Raw genomic sequence first — 18,481 nt, forward strand, 5'->3', positions numbered from 1 at the left:
ATCAGTATCCTTGAGTAGGGTTTCTAATCACAAATTACCCATATACCTCAGCTCACGAAATGAAAGGACTTTTCAAAAAGAAATGAAGACTTCAGAGGAAGACAAAGAAATGAGTTCTACCTGGCTGTGCAAGTTGACAAAGACAGGATAACCCAACGCTGAGTCATGGATAAGCCATATTTAATCACTGCGTGCATAATGGACTTTCTATTCCTTAAATGCTCACACGGGATAAGGAGCATCTAGAAGGAAGGGACATGGACACAACGCCCTTCTCGTGCCTCAAAACAAAAATTAAGTTGGTTGTACACTGCTGAGCTTGTTGGTGACATCTGCTCACATCTCCCTTGCTCAATACATTTGTATGTGGAATTTTCAGCTGTGTCTTCAATGTGTTTAATTTTTTTTGAATTTCATCTTCATAGCGGCAACAGTGAGTCACCTTGCTTTTTGGTGATCTGTTCAGGGGAAGCTGTATTCCTAGATGCTGGTTTGGTCCCTTTGTGATTGAATACTCATAAAATTATGCCAACCAGGTGGTGAGTCCTGAGGAGTTTTCCTGCACTTGCTTGGTTGGCTGTCTTTTAAGGTAAGAACCTACCTAATAGCTCAATGAGGTAGTCAGCATTAGGAAGCAAACAGACTAATGGATTATTCTCTCTGTCGACTCCTCCTAAGATTCCAGTGCTAGGGATTTCCTGTGTCACTGGATAGGGGAGGAATAGTCTTCTCAATCAGGTTTCAATGAACAACTAAACTCACCCTGAAGGGTCTTAACCTATAAGCCAGGGTCTAGGGTCTATGAACTATACTTTGGGGCCCAAGAGCATAACTCAATAATATAATATATGTGTAGCATACACACAGCTATAAATTCAATTCCTAACACATACAATAACTAAAAATTAGAATTGTAATGTCTTCTAGCCCTGCTCCCACTCTCAGTTGCTCTGACAGCTGTCAAACAAATGGAATAAACTGCCTATTTCTGAGCAGTGCCTCACACCATCCATGCCTCTTCCCCTTTGCAGGCCTTTCCTGAGCACTGGCTTGGCTAGGGCAGTGGCGTTAGCATGCACATGAATTTGATCACCACTGTATCTTTCTGCTCTCAGCTCTTTGAGTGCTCCATGGCAGCTGGAAATATGCTATGGGGTAGAGGAAGCAGGGATTTAGGATAAAATGCTTCCCCACACAGTGTGGTAGACTGGCACTTCTTTTCAAATCACCTCCATGGCTATGTGCTTCTGTTCTCTTATTAACACAGTTAGAGGCTCAGACCCCACTATCCATTGCTACCCTATGTTGCCCATGACATGGCACCCCAGCCACTTAGCAAGTTCTAGACAACATGAAATAGAAAACCAGTCTATCTATAGGAAAGCTCAGCAGGAGGCCTATGGGGTTTGCTTGTTTGTTTGTTTGTTTGTTTGTTCTGACAGGGTTTCACTGTCATGTTGCTGGTCTTTAACTCATAGACTGAAAAAATACTCCTGCATCAGACTCCCAAGTGTCTCAGATTATAAGCATGTGGCCCAGGGCCATTTCCCTTTCTGCTTTGCATCTAGAAACTGCATCATAGTCAAATTATTAAAAAAGCTTGTGACTAATTTCAGGAATATGATAAATCCAGGGGAAGAATATTACACATTAGTTTTTCATGACAGAGGGAAAAAACACCCATGAATCTTCACAGCAGAAGAGTGAAACAGGCAGTCAGTATAGTGTATAGTACATTCTCCCTTGCACTGGGCTCCAATGAGCTCCTAGTGGATGCTTGAAACTGTGGGCAATACTGCCCTCAAATATGTTCTCTCTCCAACACATAGATATACTGTGATAAAATTTAATTTATAAATTGGATACAAGAAAAGCTTAACAATAACAAATAATAAATTTGAACATTTAAAAGTTCCACAATAGAGAGAGACCCGACCGCCTGGTCAGGTGGGCACTCCTGAGGCTGCAGAGCAGAAGAGACCACCAACACTGCCCACCCCTGCCCACATCCCTGGCCCAAGAGGAAACTGTATAAGGCCTCTGGGCTCCCGTGGGGGAGGGCCCAGGAGCGGCAGGACCCCTGCGCCTGAGACACCGCTGGAACCTGAAGGAAACAGACTGGATAAACAGTCCTCTGCACCCAAATCCTGTGGGAGGGAGAGCTAAACCTTCAGAGAGGAGACAAGCCTGGGAAACCAGAAGAGACTGCTCTCTGTACATACATCTCGGACGCCAGAGGAAAACACCAAAGGCCATCTGGAACCCTGGTGCACTGAAGCTCCCGGAAGGGGCAGCGCATATCTTCCTGGTTGTTGCCACAAAATTGAAACGGATGGATCACTACCAAATACCTTCTACGAAGCCACAATTACTCTTATACCTAAACCACACAAAGACACAACAAAGAAAGAGAACTTCAGACCCATTTCCCTTATGAATATCGACGCAAAAATACTCAACAAAACTCTGGCAAACCGAATTCAAGAGCACATCAAAACAATCATCCACCATGATCAAGTAGGCTTCATCCCAGGCATGCAGGGATGGTTTAATATACGGAAAACCATCAACGTGATCCATTATATAAACAAACTGAAAGAACAGAACCACATGATCATTTCATTAGATGCTGAGAAAGCATTTGACAAAATTCAACACCCCTTCATGATAAAAGTCCTGGAAAGAATAGGAATTCAAGGCCCATACCTAAACATAGTAAAAGCCATATACAGCAAACCAGTTGCTAACATTAAACTAAATGGAGAAAAACTTGAAGCAATCCCACTAAAATCAGGGACTAGACAAGGCTGCCCACTCTCTTCCTACTTATTCAATATAGTTCTTGAAGTTCTAGCCAGAGCAATCAGACAACAAAAGGAGATCAAGGGGATACAGATCGGAAAAGAAGAGGTCAAAATATCACTATTTGCAGATGACATGATAGTATATTTAAGTGATCCCAAAAGTTCCACCAGAGAACTACTAAAGCTGATAACAACTTCAGCAAAGTGGCTGGGTATAAAATTAACTCAAATAAATCAGTTGCCTTCCTCTATACAAAAGAGAAACAAGCCGAGAAAGAAATTAGGGAAACGACACCCTTCATAATAGACCCAAATAATATAAAGTACCTCGGTGTGACTTTAACCAAGCAAGTAAAAGATCTGTACAATAAGAACTTCAAGACACTGAGGAAAGAAATTGGAGAAGACCTCAGAAGATGGAAAGATCTCCCATGCTCATGGATTGGCAGGATTAATATAATAAAAATGGCCATTTTACCAAAAGCAATCTACAGATTCAATGCAATCCCCATCAAAATACCAATCCAATTCTTCAAAGAGTTAGACAGAACAATTTGCAAATTCATCTGGAATAACAAAAGACCCAGGATAGCTAAAGCTATCCTCAACAATAAAAGGACTTCAGGGGGAATCACTATCCCTGAACTCAAGCAGTATTGCAGAGCAATAGTGATAAAAACTGCATGGTATTGGTACAGAGACAGACAGATAGACCAATGGAATAGAATTGAAGACCCAGAAATGAACCCACACACCTATGGTCACTTGATTTTTGACAAAGGAGCCAAAACCATCCACTGGAAAAAAGATAGCATTTTCAGCAAATGGTGCTGGTTCAACTGGAGGTCAACATGTAGAAGAATGCAGATCGATCCATGCTTATCACCCTGTACAAAGCTTAAGTCCAAGTGGATCAAGGACCTCCACATCAAACCAGACACACTCAAACTAATAGAAGAAAAACTAGGGAAGCATCTGGAACACATGGGCACTGGAAAAATTTTCCTGAACAAAACACCAATGGCTTACGCTCTAAGATCAAGAATCGACAAATGGGATCTCATAAAACTGCAAAGCTTCTGTAAGGCAAAGGACACTGTGGTTAGGACAAAACGGCAACCAACAGATTGGGAAAAGATCTTTACCAATCCTACAACAGATAGAGGCCTTATATCCAAAATATACAAAGAACTCAAGAAGTTAGACCGCAGGGAAACAAATAACCCTATTAAAAAATGGGGTTCAGAGCTAAACAAAGAATTCACAACTGAGGAATGCCAAATGGCTGAGAAACACCTAAAGAAATGTTTAACGTCTTTAGTCATAGGGGAAATGCAAATCAAAACAACCCTGAGATTTCACCTCACACCAGTAAGAATGGCTAAGATCAAAAACTCAGGTGACAGCAGATGCTTGCGAGGATGTGGAGAAAGAGGAACACTCCTCCATTGTTGGTGGGATTGCAGACTGGTAAAACCATTCTGGAAATCAGTCTGGAGGTTCCTCAGAAAATTGGACATTGAACTGCCTGAGGATCCAGCTATACCTCTCTTGGGCATATACCCAAAAGATGCCTCAACATATAAAAGAGACACGTGCTCCACTATGTTCATTGCAGCCTTATTTATAATAGCCAGAAACTGGAAAGAACCCAGATGCCCTTCAACAGAGGAATGGATACAGAAAATGTGGTACATCTACACAATGGAATATTACTCAGCTATCAAAAACAACGACTTTATGAAATTCGTAGGCAAATGGTTGGAACTGGAAAATATCATCCTGAGTGAGCTAACCCAATCACAGAAAGACATACATGGTATGCACTCATTGATAAGTGGCTATTAGCCCAAATGCTTGAATTACCCTAGATCCCTAGAACAAACGAAACTCAAGACGGATGATCAAAATGTGAATGCTTCACTCCTTCTTTAAATGAGGAAAAAGAATACCCTTGGCAGGGAAGGGAGAGGCAAAGATTAAAACAGAGACTGAAGGAACACCCATTCAGAGCCTGCCCCACATGTGGCCCATACATATACAGCCACCCAATTAGACAAGATGGATGAAGCAAAGAAGTGCAGACCGACAGGAGCCGGATGTAGATCGTTCCTGAGAGACACAGCCAGAATACAGCAAATACAGAGGCGAATGTCAGCAGCAAAACAGTGAACTGAGAATAGGACCCCCGTTGAAGGAATCAGAGAAAGAACTGGAAGAGCTTGAAGGGGCTCGAGACCCCATATGTACAACAATGTCAAGCAACCAGAGCTTCCAGGGACTAAGCCACTACCTAAAGACTATACATGGACTGACCCTGGACTCTGACCCCATAGGTAGCAATGAATATCCTAGTAAGAGCACCAGTGGAAGGGGAAGCCCTGGGTCCTGCTAAGACTGAACCCCCAGTGAACTAGACTATGGGGGGGAGGGCGGCAATGGGGGCAGGGTTGGGAGGGGAACACCCATAAGGAAGGGGAGGGGGGAGGGGGATGTTTGCCCGGAAACCGGGAAAGGGAATAACACTCGAAATGTATATAAGAAATACTCAAGTTAAAAAAAAAAAAGTTCCACAATAAAAGTTACATGGCTGTGACCTTTTTCTCTCCATGGATGTGACTGCACAGGACTCAGCCCTACTCTTGTTGACTAGAGCAACTAAAAAGTAGGAAGCAAAATGGGGAAGGGAGCCTACTGTACCCGTTCCCTTCTTCATTTCAGAATTCTTTCATTTTTCCCCACAAAGAATTCCTCATTCTCACAGACCGCATTTAGAAATGGTGGAAAGAGCGCCTGAGGCAGCTTGTTTCAGTGTGCAGAGATGCTCTATAGAACTCACAAATGGTTTTCCTTCTAGAAAGAATGAACCAACTCATAGCAAAGCATTACCACGTGTGTATTCAGAATCCACTAAACGACCTGAGGTAGCACCCAAAGACTCCCAGTCGTGGCCATAACTTACAGAGTTCTCAACTTACAAGTAGGCTTTGTTGTGAATTCACCTTCCTAGGATTTTGTTTGAATTTTAGTATCTAGAAATTGAATAATTTTGTAGAACCCATGCTATTCTTCATGATTATATTTCATAATAATTTAAAAGCAAAGACAAAAATGTATACATGGAAAGTCATGATATTCTATTCAACTTCACCCTCATATTAAACGCTCAGATGACCATAGAATATAATTACCAAAACCTTAAATATTTGCAATGATGCAGCCTATGAACATGTCTGCACTCCGCATTTGCATTCACTCGTGGTCTCCCATGTCCTACTGTTTCAGGACTTAATCTAGGGTCTATTGTGTGTTTGATTGTCATGTGTCCATTATCTCCTCTAACCTTAGATTCTTCCTCAGAACCACCATGCTTGTGAAGAATACTGGCTTCTTATTTTTTAGAATATGTCTCAATCTGGCATTTCTGTCTCATGATTAAGTGACAATTTTTTCAAAATACCAAATTGACAATTTTGTTCAAAGTACCAAAGACAATATTGAGCCATCAAGAGCACTAGATCAGAAGGTATTTGGCGTCAGGATGTCTTCTTAGCTATGTTAACTCCAGTCACTTAAGTGCTATCTTCAGGTCTGTCTAGTCAAAGTCATTATGCTTTCCTTTGGAAATCGGGATTCAAGAATTCTTGAGTTCCAGCATGATAGCTCCAGGTCTGTGTGAACCACTGTAGTAACCACTGCAGTCATTTCTTGTAAAGAAGGGAGGCCACAGCACATCCTTTCTTCCCTAGAGCTACATTTACTGAAGGTGATAGGCAGTGCAACTGCTGCCCTCTTGCCACTGTCATCATTGGCATAGAGAAAGGGGTGACTTGTAGGAAATGATTAATCTAATGATAAGCCTTGCAGGTCTTTAGTCTTGAACAAGTCATTAACTTCCTCTTCAGCAAACAGTTCTGACAGCATCTATCTTAAAAGACGGATTTCAGTCTTCCATTGTAAATAGGAGGTTCTCAGGTGGAACTAAGTGGTGCTTAATGGAAGGCCCACCATTCCAGGTAGGCAATGGTGTGTGTGTGTGTGTGTGTGTGTGTGTGTGTGTGTGTGTGTGTGTATGTATGGTGTGTGCGTGTGCTTGATGTAACACTGGTCAAATATGTGTTCATGCCCCCTCTTTAGTCTGGATCAGTCATTCATTTTTTTCCAGAAGTCTAACTGAGTGCTCCCCATGTCCACAGTGGTCATTACACAGTCATTGCCTTCGTAGGCATTCTGATCCAGAGGAAAGAGAAGCCAAGTAACCAATGGAGAACACACATCATGTCAACTGCTTTTATAAGATAAAAATGCCAAAGAGAACTATGTACATAGAACAGAAGAAAATCATCGATTTTCATATGTGAACCCCAGTTGGCAATACTGCACTAGACCAGAATAGCTAACAGATGGGACAGTAAAAGTAAAATCTAAGCCCTGAAGGAGCTGTAGAAATGCAAGGTGTCGCACATGCCTTCAGTCCCAGCTCCTCTGGAGGCCAAGGTGGAAGAATCACTTGAGTTCATGAGTTCGAGGCCAACCAAGGCAGTGTGGTGATGCTTTGTTTTGTAAAAAGAGGAAGAGGTGGAACATGGCCAGAGGGGTTAGAACTCACAGAAATCCACTGTACCTAATAGTCAAAACTAGTCAAAAGGTTCCTTTTTCTCTTAATCTGAACTTTGGCTCAATTCCCATATTTTTAAAAGTTATTGATGAAACATCAGACAGGCATGTAAACACACAAATGCACACACATGCAATGCACATGCTCATGCTCTCCCCAACCTGCCTTTACCTTTATGCATCTCATGGGTGAAAATATTCATTTCAGTTTTCTTTCCCCACTGTGGACACACCAGGATACTATACCAGTTCTGTTCTGACAACACCAAGATAATCTTGCTAGGGTCCACTTGCTGATTATACAGCTTTTTTCTCTGCCTAAAATAATCCCCAAGTATGTAGTTAAGAGTTCTACTTCAGCATAGAGAATTAAGTTGCAGAAACGACTTCATCCCACCACAATTTAAATATTGTCACATTACATTAAAATACGTTATACTTAGAAAAAGCAAAACTACATTAGGCTTGCCTGACTCTCTAGTGCATAGGCAAGCTCTCTCAGAGCCTAACAAGCCATGTAAACATCTTGGAGACTTCTTTGTTATCTAAACTGAAAAGGATATGCAGGTGTTCTCGGGATCTGTGTGCAGAAATAACTCCTGGTGTCCCTTGATGGGTTCATGGCAACAACTAGTCTTTCGTTGAACAACAATGACCAGAGTGTTCATTCTGGTGTACCACTTGTGCTTCAAAATTATTGAGAACAACTGAGAGCCTGTACCATAGGGGACTTATAAAGACTGGTTTTCTGTGATTAGAAAGCGCATTGGAGATGGATGTGCATGCCTTTGATCCCAGCACTTGGGAGGCAGGCAGATCTCTGAGTTCAAGGTCAGCCTTGTCTACAAAGTAAGTTCCAGGACATCCAAGGCTACACAGAGAAATCTTGTCTCAGAAAAACAAACCAACCAACCAACCAACCAAATAAATAAATAAAGCCTTTCATTTGCTATGGGAATGGAATAGAAGCTATATCTCTCCCACGCTCAGATAGTCTCAATTTTAGAAAGAATGTCAGTGATAGAGGGATAGATATCCCTCTGCTCTCCTCCCCCAATAGAAACAAAATTCATTTATTAAAGTCATAACTCCAGTTTCTCAGAATATAACCTTATTTGGAGTTAAGGTTTTTGATGTAAGATAATCAAGTTAAACGGAGAATATCACAGTGGGCTCAAATTTGATATGGCTGTTGCGTACACCAAAGAAAGAAATTTAAAGGCAGAGATCTCCCACCCCACCCCCATATAAAATAGACAATGTGGAGAAAGAGAGAGAGCAGCATCCACAAACTAAAGGAAGAGGCCTACAGTAGACTGTTTCCTCAGAGGCCCCAGGAAGAACCCACCTTCCATATGTTTTGGTCCTGGGCTTCTGGTCTCTGTCATTGTGAAATATAATTCTTGTTCAGTACACCTTCTCTTTGCTATAACAAACCTATCAAATAAATACAACATTTATAACTTGTGATAGAAGGAAATATTCACTATCTAAACAATGAAAAGGGGAGGGAGTCTCTAGTCCCAATATAACCCCTTCCTACCTTAAGCTCACCCTGAAAATCTGTAACTTCTAAAGTGAAAGTGGTGGTTCTCAACTCTGTGTGTGAGTGTGTGTGTGTGTGTGTGTGTGTGTGTGTGTGTGTGTGTGTGTGTCCTTAGAGTCACCTAGAACTTAAAAACATAAAAATAATTAGAGACATCAACATGTGATGTGGTATTTTTCAAAGCTATCCAGAAAATTCTAATGTGTAGATGGGATGGGTTTGGAAATCTTGCATCTGATTTTGGCAATGATCCTGGACTCAGGGCCCCATGCTTGGCTGTGGAAGAGTCTCCTGGAATCTTGTTAGAAAAAGCACACCCTTGGGCTCTACACAACAACTGCCTAGTCAGACAATCTTAGAGAGGAACCAAGAACTAGCATGCAATCAGGCATATCATATGTGACACATTTGAGAAAAGTTCGTGAGAAGCACTAATACTTTACACGGATGTGATGGCCTCAATAGAACCGAAAATGTTATTGTCGCTTTGCACCAGACAGTATGCCTCTGAAAAATTGTGCATCTAGCAGTAGAAAATTCAGAGTCTACCTCAGACTGGTCCATGGGTATAAGAAACTTTGAAATTTGATAGCTAAATAAATAAATAAACAAATAAGTATCAGAAGCAAAATCAGACCCAAAAAAAGTTCCCATGATTATAAAATGGGTGATAGACTCAAGTTGACATTTCTCAAGAAAAGATCTTCAACTGGCTAAGAACATAGGAGAAAACGCCTGCCGTGCCTCACTAATCATCAGGGAGATATAACTGAAAAACCCAAGTAATGAGCAGTTATCACGAAGACAAAAGATAACAGGTGCTGGCAGAGCTATGAAGAGGAAGGAGCCTCAGCACACAGCTGGTAGGAATGTGAAACAATGTGGGAAACAACATGGAAATCCCTCTGAAAGTTAAAAATAGAACTCACATACGATCTGGCAATCTCTACTGCGTGTGTCCAAAGGAAATGAAATCAGTGTGTGGAAGACACATCTGCATTTCCATATTTACTGTAGCACTGTTCACAGTGGCCACGATATGGAAACAGCAAGGTATTCATCAGCTGAACAGATAAGTAAAATGTGGAAGGCACAGAGTATAGAATAATGGGTCCCATAAGAGGGAGAAAACCCAGCAATTCGTGGCATGGTGGCTGGACCTGGAGATTACAATGCTTTGTGAAGTAGGTCAGACACAGAAAGACAAGTGTCACATGATGTCATTCCCGTCTAGAATATTGAAAAGTCAGTCTTGTAGACTAGAATGGTGGTTTCCAGAGACTGGGAAAGCAATGAGGAGGGAGGGGGAAGGAGGGCAGAGGCTGACCAAAGGCTAAAGTTACGTGCACACGAGAGTTCTGAGTGCTATGGTACCACAGTGTGTGTGTCTCTAATGCTAGAAGAAATGACATCGAATATTTCCACCAGAAAGAAATGATATGTATTTGTAGATATAGATCTGTTTTCCTGTTTTGAACATTTTACAATATGTATACATTCAAGTATCGTAGAATACTTCCATAAACATGGGCTTTATGCATCACTAAAATAGATAATTTTTTACATTTTAAATAGAACTTGAAAGCCAAGTGCAATAGATCATTCCTGTCACCCTGAGGCAGGAGAATCGCTGTAAGTTCAGAGCCAGCCTGGAGTACATAGTGAATTCCAGAGCTGCAAAATGATACAATGCCAAAAAAGGCTAAAACAAAAACAAAAGAAATCTTTCCTACCAACTTCAATGCCCCAAACTTTGCTTTATAAAAAGAAAAATCTTATCTCTCCTTGACTATGCAAGAAAATCTCAATGCCTCATGCCTGCCCCTTTCTGGCCAGTGAGGACAGTCTGAGTAGAGCCCATACCTCCTGCCTGTAGCCATCAGGTCCACAGCCATGTATTTATTCACATGGACATATGACAACATATTTCCTATACTCACATAAATACAAACAGGTTAGCTGTGAAAAGATCAATGTATATGTCTGCTGTGGCCCATCAAGTGCAAGGTTTGTTGTTGTTTTGGTTGTTGTTGTTTTGCATTTTCTTTTGTGTTTTGTTTTGTTTTTAGTTTGCAGCAGGATGCAGGATGAACATGGCAGCTTTTCTCCAATAGGAAGCATCTTTATATGAAAGTGACAAAGGAGAGAAGCAGGGAAGGTTTGTAATTAAAATACATCTGCCTCAATTAGAGTACCTGTTGTTCTCACTGAGATAGAAGCAATGTACACCGACTGCAGAGTCAGAATCTGAGCCCCGCCCCTGCTAATGCCTGACTTTTGAGTAGGCATTGCTCTAGACAAAAACTAAAGAGAATATTGAGAGAGATGATTTATTCATTGACTGACAGCCTCATATCTGGCATGTGTCTCCTGGGCTTAAGACCTAAGGAGCACAGACAGGCAGAGGCACTGGGAGGTCAGGGTTTAGTGGGCATTCTCCATGAAGTTCCTTGGCTGTATCTGGTGTGACTCAAAGTTCTGTGGACTCAGGATGGTTTGGAATACCAATGCCAAGTCTGAATTTTACATTTTCAAATGCAGACAGGAAGTAGAGAAAGGGTAGTATGACTTTATTTGCTGTTAAGATTCTTGATAGAATAGTAACATACTGTATTCAGTAAAGTTTCATCTCAGGATCTAAAAGGCTATGAAGTAAACAATATAGTGACAGTCTGGGCATCTTCAAATCCTTCACAATGCAGCTAGAATGGTCCTAGCTGAAACCAGTTGAGAGAGATTTGCTGTTGACTGAGCTATGCTATATCATCTCATTAGAACCTCTCTGATGACTTCTAACTACAAAAGAAGGGGTGGTGTGCACATATATACATGTGCATGCACAGAGAAATGCATAAACTTTGCTTTAAGAAAATCTCAAGACCATCAATTGATACTTTTCCCTTTGTCAAAACTGCCAAATGATTTTAAAACAAAAACAAAAAACCCTACTTCTGAGAAAAATCACAGTATATTTAATCTCCAGTGCTAGCCTAGGAGAGAGAAGTGGGGAGTCACATGACTGAAAAGTCTATATTGGTATGAGATTTGAATACTTAGATGTGACACCAACCTGATTCATATTGGATTTTTGTATATTCTGAGCATATAATGAGTTATTGATCTATGATAAACTGAGCTGACATTTGTAACTAATATGCCATCAGTGTATCCAGTAAAAACAAGATTCTGGTGATGTCCTGTTGTCAACAGGCCATAGGTAGCTCTTGTGTACATCTGCAAACAGTTGTTGCAAAGAGAACACACGGGTATCTGCAAGCATGCACATTCGTTCACACCACTGAATCTGCACAGAAGATGTTTCCTCATTCATCTCAACATTCCTTGACTTGAAGTTTTCAAACTCCTCTTTCTCTGGAAGTTTGGGGTGGGGAGGTGATTTCAGACCTTGTTTTAAACCCTGCAATTACTTTATGTGTCTGAGACTTCAAGCATGCAAGGTTGTGTTATTTGGTGCAAGCAATGGTTTGAATTTCTGCAGCCTCTGCCCATTCAAGTTATCCACACTGAAACTCCACAGGACTCATGAGCAGGCCATGTTGCTCAGTCCCTCCGGGATGTGAGACCTCAGGGCTTTCCTGCGGTAGAATATGCCTGAACAGCAAGCATGCTGTGTGATTCCCTCTCAATCACCGCAAATCTCACTGACACTTCATAAATAAAAGATTAGAATGATGGAGGAGGGGCAGTTCTCACTCATGGGGTCTCTACTTGACAAAAGTGTTGGGTGGTGGCTCTTGTGTCCGTGGGTTAGAGAAAGAATCGGACATGGTGAGGATACAACATCTATACGCTGCAAATGTCTTGGAAGCCAAGCACTGTGAAAGACCCTTCTTGACCAGCACCGCTATGTGGCTCATTCCCATCATGTAGACTAGGTACTAAGGCTGCTGGAGTTCAGGCTCTCTTGCTGTGCCACATAGGTAGTGACAGAGCTGCTGTTTAAGCCTCCGATCTGCAGCTTGGATGCACATGTCACAGATGCAGTGCTTGTGACCATGCTTGCTTCAGAGGTATACTACTAACTATGGAACTAAGGGTCAGTGGGAGCACAATTCATGGAAATGACTATGGCCACCATCATAGTCCTTGTTCTTGTCCTCATCACAATTATCACCATCACCTTGCCTGCCCTCCCCATGTAATAGAATTCCTCACATCTTTTAGTAAGCGGTTGTAGAATGATTAAGGAAATGATATAGTTCCTTCTTATGGTCCCTCGAGGCTGGTACCAGGTTTTAAAGACCATTCTAGGATGTGTCAACTGTATTTCTCTTGTCCAGGAAGTGCAAAACCAATGAAGATCTTTAAACTCTTAAGTACCAAGGACACAGGGACATGAGTCTCTTTCCCCATTGCCAAAGCAGAGAACCACAAGAATGCCACTTCTGTTCCCAGACATACACTAGGCTCCAACATCATCCAACTCTTCTAAAAAAAACCCAAGCCCTGCCTGGATTCCTCTCTGAACTCCCACAGAAACTTCTGGGCATGCCTAGGAGAGTTCTACACCAGCCATGGCTCTTACTTGCCTGACATCTTCTTTATTTTCCCAACAGTAAAGATGATGGCACTATTTTCCTAACTGGTTTATTATTCATTGGATGTCATGTTTGCCTTATTTTTAGTTTATCTCTATTTCCATACGCTAATCCAGAGAACGGCATTTGACAGAATTTATGTCTCCGAACCCCCTCAATCCCAACTGTTTGATTTTTCAGCTCTCCTTTCATCTGCGCCAAGCTCTCACTTGTTATAACAAAGACAGGCTAGTTATTTGAAGTTAATTCTAATTAGTCTAAGTTCTTCCCTGATCAGACTTTCGGAATGTTTCATCTCAACCTTTACATTTTAAGTTAGGTAAACCTTACAGAGTGTTCAACATATTGCCTCAGTTACTTCTGTATTGCTGTGATAAAATTCTGTAACAAACGCAATTTAAGAGAGATAAAAGAGCAGGATAATGTGCCACATGCCTTTAATCCTAGCACTTGGGAGACAGAGACAGGCAGATCTCGAAGTTCAAGGCCAGCCTGGTCTACAGAGCAAATTGTAGAACAACCAAGGCGATATGTAGAAACCCTGTCTCAAAAAAATGAGGGGGGGGAGAGGGGAGAGAAGAGGAGAGGAAAGGAAAGAGATTCAGCTTATAGCTCAAGGGTACATATATACATACGTGTATATATAGTACATCCTGCCAGAGATCAGAAATGTCAAGGTTATAAGAATCTTGGAGCACCCAGTCACATTGTATCCATAGTTAGAAAAAGGAAAACAATGAATTCTAGTTCTCAGCTGGCTTTCTTCTTCTTATGTTGTCCAGGATCTCACCCCAAGCAATGGTGCCATCCCTACAGGCCTGTCTCAAGATAACCCCTTGAGGAATGCTTAGAAGCTTGCCACTTAGGTGATGCGAGATCTTGTGTTAACAATTGAAATTACCCATCACAACATAAAACACCATCCCATTTATGACCCAGCTAAGGTTTAGTTATGTTTACTGGAGAATAGTCTTATGCCAAAAGTCTTGAATCCCATTCCCACAAAGCGCTTCCCTAATTCACTAAGCCCAGAGGATCATTAACTCTCTGCATGTCAATGGTTACATCAATAAAACAGAAGATCTGTCCGTGGATGATCTTAGAATCCTTCAATACTGTCTGTTCTCTCAGAAACTATTGGATATTTAACACAGGCTTATTGGAAACCATCCCATGTTTTCATTTTTCCTCAAAATGACTGTTTCTCATTATTATAATATTGAAGTCTTGAGATCCCATTAGGATTGTATTTTTATAATCTGTAAAACTTCGATGTGATCACTGGTCCTTGTGGAGGGGGAATGGCCAGAAAGATATGGAAGGTAAGCAGTTTTAGAAAAATCTTCTGCTCTAGAAGAGGTCAGAAAATGAGAGGCAGCCAGTGTGGGTTTAGCTGTTAGTGAGAGACAAAATGAGCAAATTCTCCAACACGGGAACAAAATCTTATTAATGCTCTTTACTACAGCTGCAAAACCTCTAGCAATAAAAATAAAATTCCCTTAAGACTTCTCCAAGGCATGGTTACTAAAATCTCCCAACCAGAGATACTTCTTAGGAGCGGAATGAAAAGTTGTCTTATATAAATGGGCCCTAAAAATTGTGAGTCCACTAAATTATAAACCTGTATTAACTTGTATTAACTGTCTGGATTTCACTGCTGTTTTTCCCCTTTGTTCCATTTCTTTTCTTTTTGTATGACTAAACCACATATATGAAATAGAAAGGAATAGCACATGGGCATCTCTTTCTCTCGCTATATCTAGAGCTGACATAAGCTGTCAAGCACACTGCTCTTCCCACATAAGCCTTCCTATGACCACAGTCATTCTGTCGATGTAGTATGTCCTACGGAGTATCAGAGTTTGCACAATACGTGCTTGTTTGGCTCGCATGAACTAGAAATGAACCAGATCCTTGGATGGTATAGTCTTCTAGACACTGTCAAAACTACCTAGCACTCTCCAAATAGTAGCTGTAAAATTTTCTATTGTATCATTCCGTAAACTTACATTTAAAATGGCCGTGAGTGGAGAGCTAGGTTTGAAGGATGTGAAAGAGCAAAAATGAGATGGAACCTGAACTAGAGTAGTCACTAAATTGCTTTTCTAAATCCTAATTATCTATCCAAATTGTTGAGCACTGTGTACCTGGTCCACGGACTGTGAGAAGGCAATGCCTTTATTGGTCTTTAAAAGTATTTTTATTCTACTTTCTTTTTGTTCAATCTTGTCCGATGAGCACCAATATTTCATTTCAGAAAGTAACGCTCTTTTAATAACAGGATTTAGGGGAAAGACTCATAGTTGTTGCAGTCCTACTATGTGCCAAATCCTATGCCAAGTGCTTGCCTTACGCTATCTCATCTAAGGCTTTCACAACCTTTAAAGCCTAATGTCGTCTCCATTCTCTGCATGAGGAAATCAAAAGTCATCATCTGTCGAGACATGGCCCACTGTTGTCTTTTTGCTGCGGTGTTTTCTAGGTGACGTAGCAAGTGCACAAAAATGAAACAGAGGTGCATGGTGCATGGACACACCTGCTGATGCCCGTATCTGGTGTTCTTTCCATTAGACCTCTTCCCAGCTGACTCTAGGTTGTGTCAAGTTAATAGGAAAAAAATCATCAAAGTGCCATTTTTAGAAAACTGACCATGCTCTTACCATATCATGCGGCACTTAAACTCTTTGGTATCAATCCAAAGCTGAAAACTCACATATATACAACAACTGGACATAGAAATTTTTACAACTTCGTTCCCAATTGCCAGCACTTGGAACCAACTAGAATGTTCCCTAGTAAATGAATGGAAAACCATGGAAAAAAAACTTAAATGTATAAAATTAGCACAGCAGCTGATCTGAAAGGCTACACATGTTATGATTCCACCTATAAACATTTGTAAAAGGAAAAACTATAAAGACAGAAAAAAATCCCCTGGTTTTCAGTGCCTAAATTGGAGAATGAGTAACGGGATCATGTGGAGTATTGAGGTATTTAGGGTTTCGAGACTATTCTGTGTAATATTCTAATGGTAGATACTTGTCCCCACGAATTTGTCCAAACCATAGAATGGAGGAGTATCAACAGTCACACCCATGTAATTGCAACTGTGTGCCTGCTTAAAGAATAGGATAAACATAAAGTGTGACCATGGTTCCAATGTGACCTAACTTATTATGAAGAACAAACTACTTCAAAATTTAAGCAATTTTAACTTATATTTACAATGAAATCATCATTATTAATAATAGGTGAAGTAGAAACTTAAGTGTTCTTTGGAGAGTCAGTTGTGTTAGATGATGTTTTGCTGAGATAAACCCAGAAAGGAGTGTTTTCCTGAAGTAGACATAAGTAAGAGGCTAAGACAGACTCTTGAAGGAACGTTTCACTGAAGCAGACACAGGAGAAAGGATGTTCTTCTAAAGCAAGCATGTGAAAGGACATGTGATGAAGGATTCTTTGCTAACAACATACGTATATTAGTCCACCTCTCATTGTATAGCTGAGCTACATTTGTCAAGACTTCATAGAGAAAAACATACCCAAAAACATCTGGTAGTGTACTACCATGGCTTTTTTGCAGCTTCCATGGACTGATTGACAGAGTAATGTCAGCTGAGACAGATGTACATGCTGAGGCAAGACATGTGCTGAGGCAAGACCCGTGGAGGTCACATGATATTTGGAGGGAGTACAAATAGAACTCAAGGGACCATTATGGAGACTGAGCTTGTCTTGTGTATAGAGCTAACAATACAATGCTTGTTGGTCTCACATCTTTGCTGATCTTTGCATCACTGAGAGAGGCCCATCTGAGAACTTTTCCAGGTGTTCCTCTTTCCTTCCTATTGACTTGTACCCAGGCTGAGGCCCAGCTATTTCTGCTGGGTAGTGCTTCCGGTGTTGATTTGGGTTTGCTATCCTGACTCTACCGATCTACAAATGGATCGAGCTTCAGCTGCTGACTCCTGTAAACTAAACTACTGATTTCCTGACAATACGGAGGGGAGTTGCTTCAAAGAGACATTTCTAAACGGGTCCACCTCCCCCATATCCTTTCTTTTCTACCACCTGTTGGATGGCAGTCTAAAAGAAAGATTTTAAAAATAGTCATTAAAAATAAATGTTAAAAAATTAATATTGCAATTAGGACCATAAAAATATTCTTCTTTCAAGTTTTCATATGTTTTAAAAACACATTCTATTGAAATACTCAAAACGTTATATGTGTGTGGTGGGTGGCGGTAGAGGCTGTATGTGCATGTGTGCATATATTAGGGCATATGAGTGTACTATAGTTTGGGTGTGTGCTGTAATGTGAATATGTGTGAGTATGCTGTAATGTGTGTATGTGTATGTGTGTGATATATCTGAGTATGGCACATGTGTATGTCGTATGTGACTTACTACAATATTTATGCATGTGGTATATGTGAAGGTGGTATGATGTAGGTGTGTGGGTATGTTGCTGCATTTTAGCTGAAATGTGAGTATGGTAGAGTATTTGCACTATAGTAAGTGTGTGGTATATGTTAGTGTTGCATAGGGAATATGAGTGTGAGCGTGCTACAGTGTGTATGTACGGTGTGTACTGTAGTGTGTGTGTGTATGTATGATGTGTGTACTGTAGTGTGTGTGTGCATGTGTGTGCCTATGACTGCACAAAGGTCAGAGGAGGACAGAGAACGTCTGTTCTACCACTCTCTATCTTATTTCTTTGAGTCAGAATCTCTCACTGACCCTGAAACTAGGTCAGTAGTCAGCGAACCCCAGTGACACGCCTATTTGTCTGTCTCCCCATAGCACTGGATTACAGGTGTGCAAGTGGCCTCACCTGGCTATTTACGTGAGTGCCGAGCATTTGAACTCAGGTTGTCAGAAGAGGCAGATTGATTGCTCTTACCAACTGAGTCATCTCCCCAGCCCAAGCATTTCTACACTGTAAAGCTAATGAT

The 18,481-nt window shown here is 41.0% G+C and overlaps 1 protein-coding gene across 1 annotated transcript in view; it reads left to right on the top strand.

Annotated features, from left to right (window-relative positions):
• Nucleotides 1–18,481, top strand: part of Sema6d (semaphorin 6D) — a 592,899-nt gene that overhangs the window by 499,426 nt on the left and 74,992 nt on the right. The window lies entirely within an intron of this gene.

This window comes from Rattus norvegicus, chromosome 3 (assembly GCF_036323735.1).
Source record: "Rattus norvegicus strain BN/NHsdMcwi chromosome 3, GRCr8, whole genome shotgun sequence".
Taxonomy (NCBI): domain Eukaryota; kingdom Metazoa; phylum Chordata; class Mammalia; order Rodentia; family Muridae; genus Rattus; species Rattus norvegicus.